Genomic DNA, 17,076 nt, shown 5'->3' with positions numbered 1-17,076 from the left:
AATCTTTCTGGCCAAAATACAGCACCTTATTACCCACCATATTTTTCCTGAAGGTTTTGTCGTAATCAACTCAACCTGTGTCCCCATAAAGCGCTTGCGCATCCGCTATAAGGTCCATGTACTTTAGCAAATTGGCGCACTGCTCAGGTTTTACCTCCACTATCAAACTTGCATAAACCAAAAAACCCCTAATCCATTCCACCAATGATCTCCTCGTTTCTGTTTGGGTCTGCCCCTCTTCCTTCACTGCTATCGCCTCCCTAGCTCAAAAATGTCAAAGTATTTTCCCTCCTTAAACGTAATCTTTTTCAACAACTTCTGGGGGAGGTGAGAGTAAGTGGGTGACAGTGAGCACGCATATGTACCCTGCCCCTTAACCGCCATTACTTTCTCCACAAAGCTTTCCCTGTTACCCGCCCCTTCCCCTGCACCTCGTCTAACCTTTGTTTTCTAGATTTCCCCTTCATAGCTTTTAAACATTTATGCAAAACTTTAAACATTTTACTTCCCCCTTTACCCCCCTTCTCCCCCGACACCCACTCGTCTAATGAAGAAGACTCAGACTCACATAGTCCATGGACTCCCGACTGCTCAACTTGCACAGCTTGATTCTCCCCTGTTGCCATCCTGCTGCTTGATTGGTCGCCATCCCACGCCACTGTATTTCCATCCGCTACTGTTCCATTTCTTGCCTGTTCGATTAGGCCCACACTGTCAGCTTCTTGGCTCCTGAAAAAAAGACACACTGGGTGAGTATCCATAATTAGACAGTTGCCCCGGTGGGGCTGAATGGTAAACACTTGGGCCAGCTATCTGGGGAGGCCAGGGACAGGGCCTGGGGGATATTGTGGCCAAACTGCCCACCTTGGGGGATGATACCAAAACCTGGCACCCCCTCCCAGGGTCTGCCAGAAGGGTATGAGAAATATTGTCATGCCTGGGTGGTAAATGTGGCTGATATGGGAAGGGGAAAGCCGGGAAATGGTGGCTTGAGTAATGGCCGCTCGGGCCTGGACAGGATGCAGCGGCGGGACCCCAGGAGTGAGACAAGGAGCCGGAAGGGATGACACCACCCTCCTCCCCCTTCCCCAGAATAAGATTACCGGACATGCCTCCATCGCGATATCTTATGAGTATGACACGCTTTCTCCTGGGCCGCTCCACCCTGTCCATATCAGCTACAGCCTGGATCGGATCCTGGGTCATCTGCTGCTGCTGTTGCTGTTCCATTTCTTCGGTCCTCTGTGTTAGATATCCTCTATCCTTGCTCTCCAACAAAGAACTGGCCAGCCTTACCTGGCCCCCCTTATCTACCCACTTTATCTGAATGACAAATCGTTTGGTGGGCTTTTCTCACCGAATTACCCTTTTTTCACCCCAGGTGGGCTACCCACCCAGCCTACCTCAACCAGGCCTCCGCCGCAAACCATGCGGCCGCAGCCATTTTAACCTTAATGGTGGCTAAGGGACACGCATGGCGACCCTTATGCCTCCTTGCTCGGTCTTGGCCCCGAGCTCGTCGTTCTTTAGATACGCCCTGACACCCAGGCTCCAACCGCTGCCTCCGTGTCCATGGTGTCCTAGCGATGTAATGTGCTGCCAATGTTGTGTCACTATGTAATACAAGTTTGTTAAAAAGCTAGATTGGAGTCTTCAGGGCCCGCCACACTTTTAAAATATCTTTATTGTGTGCTGCACTTGCATGGAAGAAGAGAAAGCCGGCAATGGGAGCCAATTCATTCTGCTCTCAATAGCAAGATATTGTGGATATAAGTGATATCCAGCACTACATATATGTATATTGTATATGAGAAGGAGTAGGTGAGAGGTGGTTGATGTTGTTCTTTATGATTAAAAGGAAACAGACAGCCTGATTTCAGGGGTCTGTCACTTGTCAATATGGTGTAGTTTTCATAAAATCATGCTCCTCCTGCCACTGATTGACAGCTTTCTCCTTATTACTGTGCATAGAGAAGAAAGCTGTCAATGAGCGGTGGTGGGTGGGATTAGCCCTCATATAATTAATATGGAGGACTCCAGAGTTAGCGCGTGCACATCATTAGGAGGACTCCTGGCTTGGCTCGCGCTGAACCTGATAAACTGTGATTTTATGAAAACTGCACCAAATTGACAAGTGACACATCAATGAAATCAGGGTTTCCGGCACTACTTTATGCTGCCCAAAGATAGGGCAGCATATACTCGGTGACAGATTACATTTAAATTAGGTTCAATAGGGCTAGAACTTTCAAAATAAACGTAATCGTATTTGAGTTTACAGTAAATACTGTGCTGTTCCCACACCTCCAGTACCCTTACATAGTACGGCGGTGACTGGCTGCCACAATCAGGTCATTGTGTAAGCAAGGTAAACAGAGATGACTGGGGACAGGCGGGTACATGCTGTGCGGGAATGGCACATAATTACTAAGATAAGTACATTACAATTTGATTTATTTTCAACATAAAGTCCTATTAAACAAATTTTAGTATCTCAGAAAACCCCTTTGACAACCATTCCCAGTGGTCACTGCTTACTCGGCTTCCCGCTGACCATTCTGCTCACTTCCCTCCCTCTAAAGGCTGAAAATGTAAACCCCCAGGGGTCCTGACCAATCTCACTGCATGTGGCCCCCGAAATTTCTGATCGTGGCCCTGTATATATACATACATATATATACATATATATACATGTATATGTATATATATATATATATATATATATATATATACACACATATACTCACTGTATATATACTACATGAGAGCTAGTGAAGCGGTCAGGTAATTTCTATACCATCCACTAGAATTGCACTGTTAGGAATTATTTTGTCTGAGAACAGATCTTATTAAAATAGCCATATTGTGTGAGAACCCTTCTAGAACATTATACAGTAGATCTCAGCTTCATGGACCTCTAAAAATAGTGTGCTCCCACGTGGTGTATTTGCATTGTATTTCCGTAATAATACGCTGTGGAAAACTACAATGCATGCCTATGTCAAAAATTATCCACAACTTTTTCTTGTTCTTGCATTGCAGAATATTTATTCGCATAGGCATACAATGTAAATTTTTACACTGTGGAAATAAGATGCAATATGCCACGTGTGAACGCACCCAAGGGTGAACCTAGCCCGTCTGCCGCCTGAGGCGAACTATAAAAAGGCGCCCCCCCCAAATCTATCAGTTTTCTCATTCCTAGCTGTACACATCAAACACGCAATATATACATTTTTTAAATAGGAAAACATTTGATGTTTATTTGTTAGGCCCTGTTCACACAGAGTATTTTGACGAGTTTTTGGGCACGGAAACCGCTCCTCAAAACTCGTCAAAAACCGGCCTAAAACGCCTCCCGAGAAAGAAGGGACATGCCCTATCTTCGCACGTTTACGCCTCTGACCTCCTATTGACATCAATGGGAGGCAGAGAAAGGGTATTTCGCAGAGTTTTTTGCCCGTAGCACTCAATGGCCGTGAGTGAAAAACGAGGTGAAAATCGCGGCAAACGACGTGCAGGAAGGACAAAATCTGCCTCAAAATCCCAAATAGAATTTTGAGGCAGAATTTTCCTCCTGCAAAAAACTCAGTGTGAACATAGCCTTAGGCTATGTTCACACGGAGTATTTTGCCGAGTTTTTTGACGCGGAAACCGCGTCGCAAAACTCGGCAAAAACGGTCCGAAAATGCCTCCCATTGATTTCAATGGAAGGCGTCGTCGTCTTTTTCCCGCGAGCAGTAAAACTGCCTCGCGGGAAAAAGAAGCGACATGCCCTATCTTCGGGAGCTTCCGCCTCTGACCTCCCATTGACTTCAATGGGAGGCAGAGAAAGCGTATTTCACAGTGTTTTATGCCCGCGGCGCTCAATGGCCGCGGGCGAAAAACGCTGCGAAAAACTCCGCGAAAATCGGCGTGCAGGGAGAGGAAAATCTGCCTCAAACTTCCAAACGGAATTTTGAGGCAGATAATCCTCCTGCAAAATACTCCGTGTGAACATAGCCTTAAAGTGCTGTTTGAAGTATGGAAAATATTTAAAGAATTATTCTTACTGCCAATCAGTGCAGTGCAAATAGTACAGTCTGCCCTGCATTGCCCCATATCTCTCCTCGGCCGCCAGTCTCATTTGCGGCGTCACTCTCTGCAATTATATTCAGGCCAGTCCAGGACGGATCGCGCTTAGCGCTGTTTTGAAGCGGCACGTCCTGGGCTGGTTTATTTTCTCTACCTGCTGTATTGTTGTGGTCTGCCTGTGCTGGCTCGATGCCAGTGGTGGATTAATATGATCTTAGGCCCTGGGCTGTACACAAGTTATGTGCCCACAACCTACACGTAAGTATCACCTACATGTCAAAGTACATCACATGCCACTCTGCAGACTAACTCTTAGCCTGATCATCTGCTGCCACACTCACACTTCCCCACAGCCCACACCACAGTAATGTACATAGATTGTAAGACCAACATTACCAATAATACCCCCATACTGTTACTGAATAATACCCCATACTGTTACTGAATAATACCCCCATACTGTTACTGAATAATACCCCCATAATGTTACTGAATAATACTCCCATACTGTTACTGAATAATATCCCCATACTGTTACTGAATAATACCTCCATACTGTTACTGAATAATACCCCCATACTGTTACTGAATAATACCGCCACACCATAACCACAGTGACTGAATAATATCCACATACTGTTACAGAATGATACCCTCATACTGTTACTGAATAATACCCCCATACTGTTACTGAATAATACCGCCACACCATAACCACAGTGACTGAATAATATCCACATACTGTTACAGAATGATACCCTCATACTGTTACTGAATAATACCCCCATACTGTTACTGAATAATACCTCCATACTGTTACTGAATAATACCCCCATAATGTTACTGAATAATACCTCCATACTGTTACTGAATAATACCCCCATACTGTTACTGAATAATACCCCCAGACTGTTACTGAATAATACTCCCATACTGTTACTGAATAATACCCCAATACTCTTACTGAATAATACCCCATACTGTTACCGAATAATACCTCCATACTGTTACTGAATAATACCCCCATACTGTTACTGAATAATACTCCCATACTGTTACTGAATAATACCCCCATACAGATACTGAATAATACCTCTATACAGTTACTGAATAATACCTCCATACTGTTACTGAATAATACCCCCATAATGTTACTGAATAATACTCCCATACTGTTACTGAATAATATCCCCATACTGTTACTGAATAATACCTCCATACTGTTACTGAATAATACCCCCATACTGTTACTGAATAATACCGCCACACCATAACCACAGTGACTGAATAATATCCACATACTGTTACAGAATGATACCCTCATACTGTTACTGAATAATACCCCCATACTGTTACTGAATAATACCGCCACACCATAACCACAGTGACTGAATAATATCCACATACTGTTACAGAATGATACCCTCATACTGTTACTGAATAATACCCCCATACTGTTACTGAATAATACCTCCATACTGTTACTGAATAATACCCCCATAATGTTACTGAATAATACCTCCATACTGTTACTGAATAATACCCCCATACTGTTACTGAATAATACCCCCAGACTGTTACTGAATAATACTCCCATACTGTTACTGAATAATACCCCAATACTCTTACTGAATAATACCCCATACTGTTACCGAATAATACCTCCATACTGTTACTGAATAATACCCCCATACTGTTACTGAATAATACTCCCATACTGTTACTGAATAATACCCCCATACAGATACTGAATAATACCTCTATACAGTTACTGAATAATACCTCCATACTGTTACTGAATAATACCCCCATACTGTTACTGAATAATACCTCCATACTGTTACTGAATAATACCTCCATATTGTTACTGAATAATACCCCCATACTGTTACTTAATAATACCTCCATACTGTTACTGAATAATACCCCCATACTGTTACTGAATAATACCTCCATACTGTTACTGAATAATACCTCCATATTGTTACTGAATAATACCCCATACTGATACTGAATAATACCTCAATACTGTTACTGAATAATACCTCTATACAGTTACTGAATAATACCTCCATACTGTTACCGAATAATACCTCCATACTGTTACTGAATAATACTTCCATACTGTTACTGAATAATACTTCCATACTGTTACTGAAAAATACCCTCATACTGTTACCGAATAATACCCCCATACTGTTACTGAATAATACCCCCATTCTGTTACTGAATAATACCTCCATACTGTTAATGAATAATACCTCCATACTGTTACTGAATAATACCCCCATACTGTTACTAAATAATACTTCCATACTGTTACTGAATAATACTTCCATACTGTTACTGAATAATACCCCCATACTGTTACTGAATAATACCCCCATACTGTTACTGAATAATACCCCCATACTGTTACTGAATAATACCTCCATACTGTTACTGAATAATAACTCCATACTGTTACTGAATAATACCCCCATACAGTTACTGAATAATACCTCCATACTGTTACTGAATAATACCCCCATACTTTTACTGAATAATACCCCCATACTGATACTGAATAATACCCCCATACAGTTACTGAATAATACCTCCATACTGTTACTGAATAATACCTCCATACTGTTACTGAATAATACCCCCATACTGTTACTGAATAATACCCCCATACTGTTACTGAATAATACCCCCATACTGTTACTGAATAATACCTCCATATTGTTACTGAATAATACCCCCATACTGTTACTGAATAATACCCCCATACTGTTACTGAATAATACCCCCATACTGTTACTGAATAATACCTCCATACTGTTACTGAATAATACCTCCATACTGTTACTGAATAATAACCCCATACAGTTACTGAATAATACCTCCATACTGTTACTGAATAATACCCCCATACTGTTACTGAATAATACCTTCATACTGTTACTGAATAATACCCCCATACTGTTACTGAATAATACCTCCATACTGTTACTGAATAATACCCCCATACAGTTACTGAATAATACTTCCATACTGTTACTGAATAATACCTCCATACTGTTACTGAATAATACCCCCATACTGTTACTGAATAATACCCCCATACTGTTACTGAATAATACCCCCATACTGTTACTGAATAATACCTCCATACTGTTACTGAATAATACCTCCATACTGTTACTGAATAATACCCCCATACTGTTACTGAATAATACCCCCATACTGTTACTGAATAATACCCCCATACTGTTACTGAATAATACCTTCATACTGTTACTGAATAATACCCCCATACTGTTACTGAATAATACCTCCATACTGTTACTGAATAATACCCCCATACAGTTACTGAATAATACCTCCATACTGTTACTGAATAATACCTCCATACTGTTACTGAATAATACCCCCATACTGTTACTGAATAATACCCCCATACTGTTACTTAATAATACCCCCATACTGTTACTGAATAATACCTCCATACTGTTACTGAATAATACCTCCATACTGTTACTGAATAATACCCCCATACTGTTACTGAATAATACCCCCATACTGTTACTGAATAATACCCTCATAATGTTACTGAATACCCCTGTACTGTTACTGAATAATACCCCCATTCTGTTACTGAATAATACCCCCATTCTGTTACTGAATAATACTCCCATACTGTTACTGAATAATATCCCATACTGTTACTGAATAATACCTCCATACTGTTACTGAATAATACCCCCATACTGTTACTGAATAATACTCCCATACTGTTACTGAATAATACCTCCATACTGTTACTGAATAATACCCCCATACTGTTACTGAATAATACCCCCATACTGTTACTGAATAATACCGCCACACCATAACCACAGTGACTGAATAATATCCACATACTGTTACAGAATGATACCCTCATACTGTTACTGAATAATACCCCCATACTGTTACTGAATAATACCGCCACACCATAACCACAGTGACTGCATAATATCCACATACTGTTACAGAATGATACCCTCATACTGTTACTGAATAATACCCCCATACCGTTACTGAATAATACCTCCATACTGTTACTGAATAATACCCCCATAATGTTACTGAATAATACCTCCATACTGTTACTGAATAATACCCCCATACTGTTACTGAATAACACCCCCAGACTGTTACTGAATAATACTTCCATACTGTTACTGAATAATACCCCCATACTCTTACCGAATAATACCCCATACTGTTACTGAATAATACCTCCATACTGTTACTGAATAATACCCCCATACTGTTACTGAATAATACTCCCATACTGTTACTGAATAATACCCCCATACAGATACTGAATAATACCTCTATACAGTTACTGAATAATACCTCTATACAGTTACTGAATAATACCTCCATACTGTTACTGAATAATACCCCCATACTGTTACTGAATAATACCTCCATAGTGTTACTGAATAATACCTCCATATTGTTACTGAATAATACCCCCATACTGTTACTTAATAATACCTCCATACTGTAACTGAATAATACCCCCATACTGTTACTGAATAATACCTCCATACTGTTACTGAATAATACCTCCATATTGTTACTGAATAATACCCCATACTGATACTGAATAATACCTCAATACTGTTACTGAATAATACCCCCATACTTTTACTGAATAATACCCCCATACTGATACTGAATAATACCCCCATACAGTTACTGAATAATACCTCCATACTGTTACTGAATAATACCTCCATACTGTTACTGAATAATACCCCCATACTGTTACTGAATAATACCCCCATACTGTTACTGAATAATACCCCCATAATGTTACTGAATAATACCTCCATACTGTTACTGAATAATACCCCCATACTGTTACTGAATAACACCCCCAGACTGTTACTGAATAATACTTCCATACTGTTACTGAATAATACCCCCATACTCTTACCGAATAATACCCCATACTGTTACTGAATAATACCTCCATACTGTTACTGAATAATACCTCCATACTGTTACTGAATAATACCCCCATACTGTTACTGAATAATACCTCCATACTGTTACTGAATAATACCCCCATAATGTTACTGAATAATACCTCCATACTGTTACTGAATAATACCCCCATACTGTTACTGAATAACACCCCCAGACTGTTACTGAATAATACTTCCATACTGTTACTGAATAATACCCCCATACTCTTACCGAATAATACCCCATACTGTTACTGAATAATACCTCCATACTGTTACTGAATAATACCCCCATACTGTTACTGAATAATACTCCCATACTGTTACTGAATAATACCCCCATACAGATACTGAATAATACCTCTATACAGTTACTGAATAATACCTCTATACAGTTACTGAATAATACCTCCATACTGTTACTGAATAATACCCCCATACTGTTACTGAATAATACCTCCATAGTGTTACTGAATAATACCTCCATATTGTTACTGAATAATACCCCCATACTGTTACTTAATAATACCTCCATACTGTAACTGAATAATACCCCCATACTGTTACTGAATAATACCTCCATACTGTTACTGAATAATACCTCCATATTGTTACTGAATAATACCCCATACTGATACTGAATAATACCTCAATACTGTTACTGAATAATACCCCCATACTTTTACTGAATAATACCCCCATACTGATACTGAATAATACCCCCATACAGTTACTGAATAATACCTCCATACTGTTACTGAATAATACCTCCATACTGTTACTGAATAATACCCCCATACTGTTACTGAATAATACCCCCATACTGTTACTGAATAATACCCCCATACTGTTACTGAATAATACCTCCATATTGTTACTGAATAATACCCCCATACTGTTACTGAATAATACCCCCATACTGTTACTGAATAATACCCCCATACTGTTACTGAATAATACCTCCATACTGTTACTGAATAATACCTCCATACTGTTACTGAATAATAACCCCATACTGTTACTGAATAATACCCCCATACTGTTACTGAATAATACCCCCATACTGTTACTGAATAATACCTCCATACTGTTACTGAATAATACCTCCATACTGTTACTGAATAATACCCCCATACTGTTACTGAATAATACCCCCATACTGTTACTGAATAATACCCCCATACTGTTACTGAATAATACCTCCATACTGTTACTGAATAATACCCCCATACAGTACTGAATAATACCTCCATACTGTTACTGAATAATACCCCCATACAGTACTGAATAATACCTCCATACTGTTACTGAATAATACCTCCATACTGTTACTGAATAATACCCCCATACTGTTACTGAATAATACCCCCATACTGTTACTGAATAATACCCCCATACTGTTACTGAATAATACCTCCATACTGTTACTGAATAATACCTCCATACTGTTACTGAATAATACCCCCATACTGTTACTGAATAATACCCCCATACTGTTACTGAATAATACCCTCATAATGTTACTGAATACCCCTGTACTGTTACTGAATAATACCCCCATACTGTTACTGAATAATACTCCCATACTGTTACTGAATAATATCCCATACTGTTACTGAATAATACCTCCATACTGTTACTGAATAATACCCCCATACTGTTACTGAATAATACTCCCATACTGTTACTGAATAATACCTCCATACTGTTACTGAATAATACCCCCATACTGTTACTGAATAATACCCCCATACTGTTACTGAATAATACCGCCACACCATAACCACAGTGACTGAATAATATCCACATACTGTTACAGAATAATACCCCATACTGTTACTGAATAATACCTCCATACTGTTACTGAATAATACCCCCATACTGTTACTGAATAATACTCCCATACTGTTACTGAATAATACCCCCATACAGATACTGAATAATACCTCTATACAGGTACTGAATAATACCTCTATACAGTTACTGAATAATACCTCCATACTGTTACTGAATAATACCCCCATACTGTTACTGAATAATACCTCCATACTGTTACTGAATAATACCTCCATATTGTTACTGAATAATACCCCCATACTGTTACTTAATAATACCTCCATACTGTTACTGAATAATACCCCCATACTGTTACTGAATAATACCTCCATACTGTTACTGAATAATACCTCCATATTGTTACTGAATAATACCCCATACTGATACTGAATAATACCTCAATACTGTTACTGAATAATACCCCCATACTTTTACTGAATAATACCCCCATACTGATACTGAATAATACCCCCATACAGTTACTGAATAATACCTCCATACTGTTACTGAATAATACCTCCATACTGTTACTGAATAATACCCCCATACTGTTACTGAATAATACCCCCATACTGTTACTGAATAATACCCCCATACTGTTACTGAATAATACCTCCATATTGTTACTGAATAATACCCCCATACTGTTACTGAATAATACCCCCATACTGTTACTGAATAATACCCCCATACTGTTACTGAATAATACCTCCATACTGTTACTGAATAATACCTCCATACTGTTACTGAATAATAACCCCATACTGTTACTGAATAATACCCCCATACTGTTACTGAATAATACCTCCATACTGTTACTGAATAATACCTCCATACTGTTACTGAATAATACCCCCATACTGTTACTGAATAATACCCCCATACTGTTACTGAATAATACCCCCATACTGTTACTGAATAATACCTTCATACTGTTACTGAATAATACCCCCATACTGTTACTGAATAATACCTCCATACTGTTACTGAATAATACCCCCATACAGTTACTGAATAATACCTCCATACTGTTACTGAATAATACCTCCATACTGTTACTGAATAATACCCCCATACTGTTACTGAATAATACCCCCATACTGTTACTGAATAATACCCCCATACTGTTACTGAATAATACCTCCATACTGTTACTGAATAATACCTCCATACTGTTACTGAATAATACCCCCATACTGTTACTGAATAATACCCCCATACTGTTACTGAATAATACCCTCATAATGTTACTGAATACCCCTGTACTGTTACTGAATAATACCCCCATACTGTTACTGAATAATACTCCCATACTGTTACTGAATAATATCCCATACTGTTACTGAATAATACCTCCATACTGTTACTGAATAATACCCCCATACTGTTACTGAATAATACTCCCATACTGTTACTGAATAATACCTCCATACTGTTACTGAATAATACCCCCATACTGTTACTGAATAATACCCCCATACTGTTACTGAATAATACCGCCACACCATAACCACAGTGACTGAATAATATCCACATACTGTTACAGAATGATACCCTCATACTGTTACTGAATAATACCCCCATACTGTTACTGAATAATACCGCCACACCATAACCACAGTGACTGCATAATATCCACATACTGTTACAGAATGATACCCTCATACTGTTACTGAATAATACCCCCATACTGTTACTGAATAATACCTCCATACTGTTACTGAATAATACCCCCATAATGTTACTGAATAATACCTCCATACTGTTACTGAATAATACCCCCATACTGTTACTGAATAATACCCCCAGACTGTTACTGAATAATACTTCCATACTGTTACTGAATAATACCCCCATACTCTTACTGAATAATACCCCATACTGTTACTGAATAATACCTCCATACTGTTACTGAATAATACCCCCATACTGTTACTGAATAATACTCCCATACTGTTACTGAATAATACCCCCATACAGATACTGAATAATACCTCTATACAGTTACTGAATAATACCTCTATACAGTTACTGAATAATACCTCCATACTGTTACTGAATAATACCCCCATACTGTTACTGAATAATACCTCCATACTGTTACTGAATAATACCTCCATATTGTTACTGAATAATACCCCCATACTGTTACTGAATAATACCTCCATACTGTTACTGAATAATACCTCCATATTGTTACTGAATAATACCCCCATACTGTTACTTAATAATACCTCCATACTGTTACTGAATAATACCCCCATACTGTTACTGAATAATACCTCCATACTGTTACTGAATAATACCTCCATATTGTTACTGAATAATACCCCATACTGATACTGAATAATACCTCAATACTGTTACTGAATAATACCTCTATACAGTTACTGAATAATACCTCCATACTGTTACTGAATAATACCTCCATACTGTTACTGAATAATACTTCCATACTGTTACTGAATAATACTTCCATACTGTTACCGAAAAATACCCCCATACTGTTACTGAATAATACCCCCATACTGTTACTGAATAATACCCCCATACTGTTACTGAATAATACCTCCATACTGTTACTGAATAATACCTCCATACTGTTACTGAATAATACCCCCATACTGTTACTGAATAATACTTCCATACTGTTACTGAATAATACTTCCATACTGTTACTGAATAATACCCCCATACTGTTACTGAATAATACCCCCATACTGTTACTGAATAATACCCCCATACTGTTACTGAATAATACCTCCATACTGTTACTGAATAATATCTCCATACTGTTACTGAATAATACCCCCATACAGTTACTGAATAATACCTCCATACTGTTACTGAATAATACCCCCATACTGTTACTGAATAATACCCCCATACTGTTACTGAATAATACCCCCATACTGATACTGAATAATACCCCCATACAGTTACTGAATAATACCTCCATACTGTTACTGAATAATACCTCCATACTGTTACTGAATAATACCCCGAAACTGTTACTGAATAATACCCCCATACTGTTACTGAATAATACCCCCATACTGTTACTGAATAATACCTCCATACTGTTACTGAATAATACCCCCATACAGTTACTGAATAATACCTCCATACTGTTACTGTAAAAAGTAAAAAGGCTATCACTAACCCCTATTATTACCCCGGTTCTCACTGTCGCGAGGGGAGTACGATCCAGTACCCGACCATCTGAAGCGACGGTAAGGCAGCAGGGCGGTCACAGGCTGGTTTTACCAGGCTGGGAAGGGATAAAAAACGTGGCCCTTCCCACCCTGGGGATGCTAGGCTGCAGCTGCTTTATTGTATCTGGCTGGTTGTGAAAAATAGCGGGAACCCCACGTCTTTTAAAAAAAATAGAAAAAAAATTATGTGAGATCCCCTCCATTTTTCATAACCAGCCAGATACAATAAAGCAGCAGCAGCCTAGCATTACCAGGGTGGGAAGGGCCATGGTTTTTGTCCCTTCCTAGCCTGATAGTACCAGCCAGCGGCCACCCAAGTACCCTTCTCTTCAGACAGTCGGGTGCTGGATCGTACCCAGCTCTTCACGGTACTCCTGGTGGAGGTGGGTACCGGGGTAATAATAGGGGTTAATGATAGCCTTATTACTGGCTAACACTAAGCCCCTTCTTAGTAATGGATGCTCTCAATCAGACAGCAGCCATTACTAAGGCGGTAATGAAGTATTAAAAAACAGAGACATAAAGATATTTATTTTATTGAAATAACAACTCTTCCACACAATCCACTTTAACCATTTTATTTTTTAAAAAAAGAAATAAAGCTTAAATCAGCGAAGTAGTCCAACGAATCTACGACGCAGTCCAAATGGTCCAGCGGAACCTGCAAAACAAAAATTAGCAGTATGAAAAATAAAAATAAAGATGGCTGCCCCCATAGACGTACAAACATATGAATAAATAGCTAACTTCGGGAACATATTAAAATAATAAGAAAAATTAGGCCCATAAAATAAAACATAAAATAAAAAATATAATTAGAACACCTTTCATTTAAAGAGAACCTTTCACCTCCCCATACATGTGCAGCTGAGTGCAGCATGTAATGGGGAGGGCCGCACAAACTCTGGGGCACTTTACATTTTTTTCCTAGCCTCCTTCGTTATTTAGATATCGGTGCTGTAATATTTGGCGCCCGATATTTAAATAACCCCATGAACTGTCAATGGGGAGGTAATTGGCAAGGGGGCGTGTAACATCGCTGTGACACTGTCCAATCAGCTACGGTCAGCGTTACAGCAAGAGCTGGAGAGAACGCGTCCGCGCAGCTCCGCCACCACTAAGGAACACAAGAGGAGAAGAAGAGTGTGAATTCTTCTTCTTCTGTTCCATGGCATCGGAGCTGTGCGCGCACCCACGCTCCCACTCTTTAGCTCTCGGCAGACAAGGACGACAAGACTGATCTCTCACCTGAGATCACAGTCTTGTACTTGCCTGCCGAGAGCTGAAGAGTGAGAGCGTGCGTGCGCACATGATCTTCTCTCTCCAGCTCATGCTGTTGACATTGTCTTTAGCGGATTGTGTCACAGCGATGTTACACGTCCCCTTGCCAATTACCGCCCCATTGGCAGTTTATGGGGTTATTTAAATATCGGGCGTCAAGTATTACAGCACCGATATCTAAGTAAGGAAAGAGGGTAGGAAAAAAAATGTAAAGTGCCCCAGAGTTTGTGCAGCCCTGACCATTACATGCTGCACTCAAATGCAAATCTGTGGGCAGGTGAAAGATTCTCTTTAAAGAGGCTCTGTCACCAGATTTTGCAACCCCTATCTGCTATTGCAGCAGATCGGCGCTGCAATGTAGACTACAGTAACGTTTTTATTTTTAAAAAACGAGCATTTTTGGCCAAGTTATGACCATTTTTGTATTTATGCAAATGAGGCTTGCAAAAGTCCAAGTGGGCGTGTTTAAAGTAAAAGTCCAACTGGGCGTGTATTATGTGCGTACATCGGGGCGTTTTTACTACTTTTACTAGCTGGGCGTTCTGATGAGAAGTATCACCTGGCTTGTTACTGAAGTATTTTGTCGGTTATAACTGAAGTTTTATGTCTCTACAATACATCTAAGCAAAAACACAAAAAATGGCCATACTCACAAATTGGGCAGGTATAATCCCAATAGGACGCAGCCAGGTCAAAAATGCTGCTGAAGGAAAGTGCACAGGTGCGTTTAAATAATAATAGCCACTCCCACTAGCCTTGAGGGGAGTGGCGTGTGGTGCATGGGATATGTAGTAAAAAGTAAATGAATAGTGTATAATGTGCAAGTAGTAATAATATGTGTGAAATATAGGGGGCAGTACTGAATACATCTAAGCAGTGGTAGTGCAATGGAAAGGTAGGATAATTGCTACAATTGTTTTAGTAAAAATGACAATCATAAATGAACCATGACTTTTTCAGCAATAGGATTTACAGCCGTTTACATTTCTAAAATTTTTAGTAACATAACAGAGTGTAACAGGGTTTGTATATGAATACCAATGATTTTTTTCTCCTTCTTTACATAGTAGATATTTATGGCTAGTAAATCCACCAGAGACTAAAATACCAACATATCACAAACCCACTATTGACAATATATGAATTATTTCTATTACATTTTCACAGCACTTTACAGTTCAGGGGGTACATTGTACAAACAATACATATTGACAAAAATGAATTTACAATTCAAACACGAGGAGTGAGGACCGTGCTCGCAAGACCTTACAATCTTTGAGGAAATAAGGGAGACACAAAATGTAAAAAATGCTTAAGTACAATGGTCCAGCCATCTTTTATACATATGGGGTAGTACACATAAAGCTGCACTAGCCAATAGAAAAAGAAGGGGGGAGGAAGCCTCCAGCTCACCTGACACATATGCTTTGTGTCGCTGACAGCGCACGAGTCCTCGTGTCGGCACACGATATTTAGATAGCAAGGGTAACGAAAGGTTGGATCCAGCGCTAGATAAGATAAAATGGAAACTGTTTCCAAGTTTTAATGATTCTTCTTTAAAAAGGGTCCAAAGGTTTGGAGTCCTGGTGTGCAAAAAGGAATATCAATCCAATGATGAAGCCTACGCGTTTCAGACGTCTCGAGCGTCCTCAGTCATGGCTGTT

The sequence above is a fragment of the Rhinoderma darwinii genome, chromosome 4 (genome assembly GCF_050947455.1).
Source record: "Rhinoderma darwinii isolate aRhiDar2 chromosome 4, aRhiDar2.hap1, whole genome shotgun sequence".
Classification (NCBI taxonomy): Eukaryota; Metazoa; Chordata; class Amphibia; order Anura; family Rhinodermatidae; genus Rhinoderma; species Rhinoderma darwinii.
The sequence above is the reverse complement of the archived record's forward strand: the minus strand, read 5'-3'. Positions refer to the sequence as shown.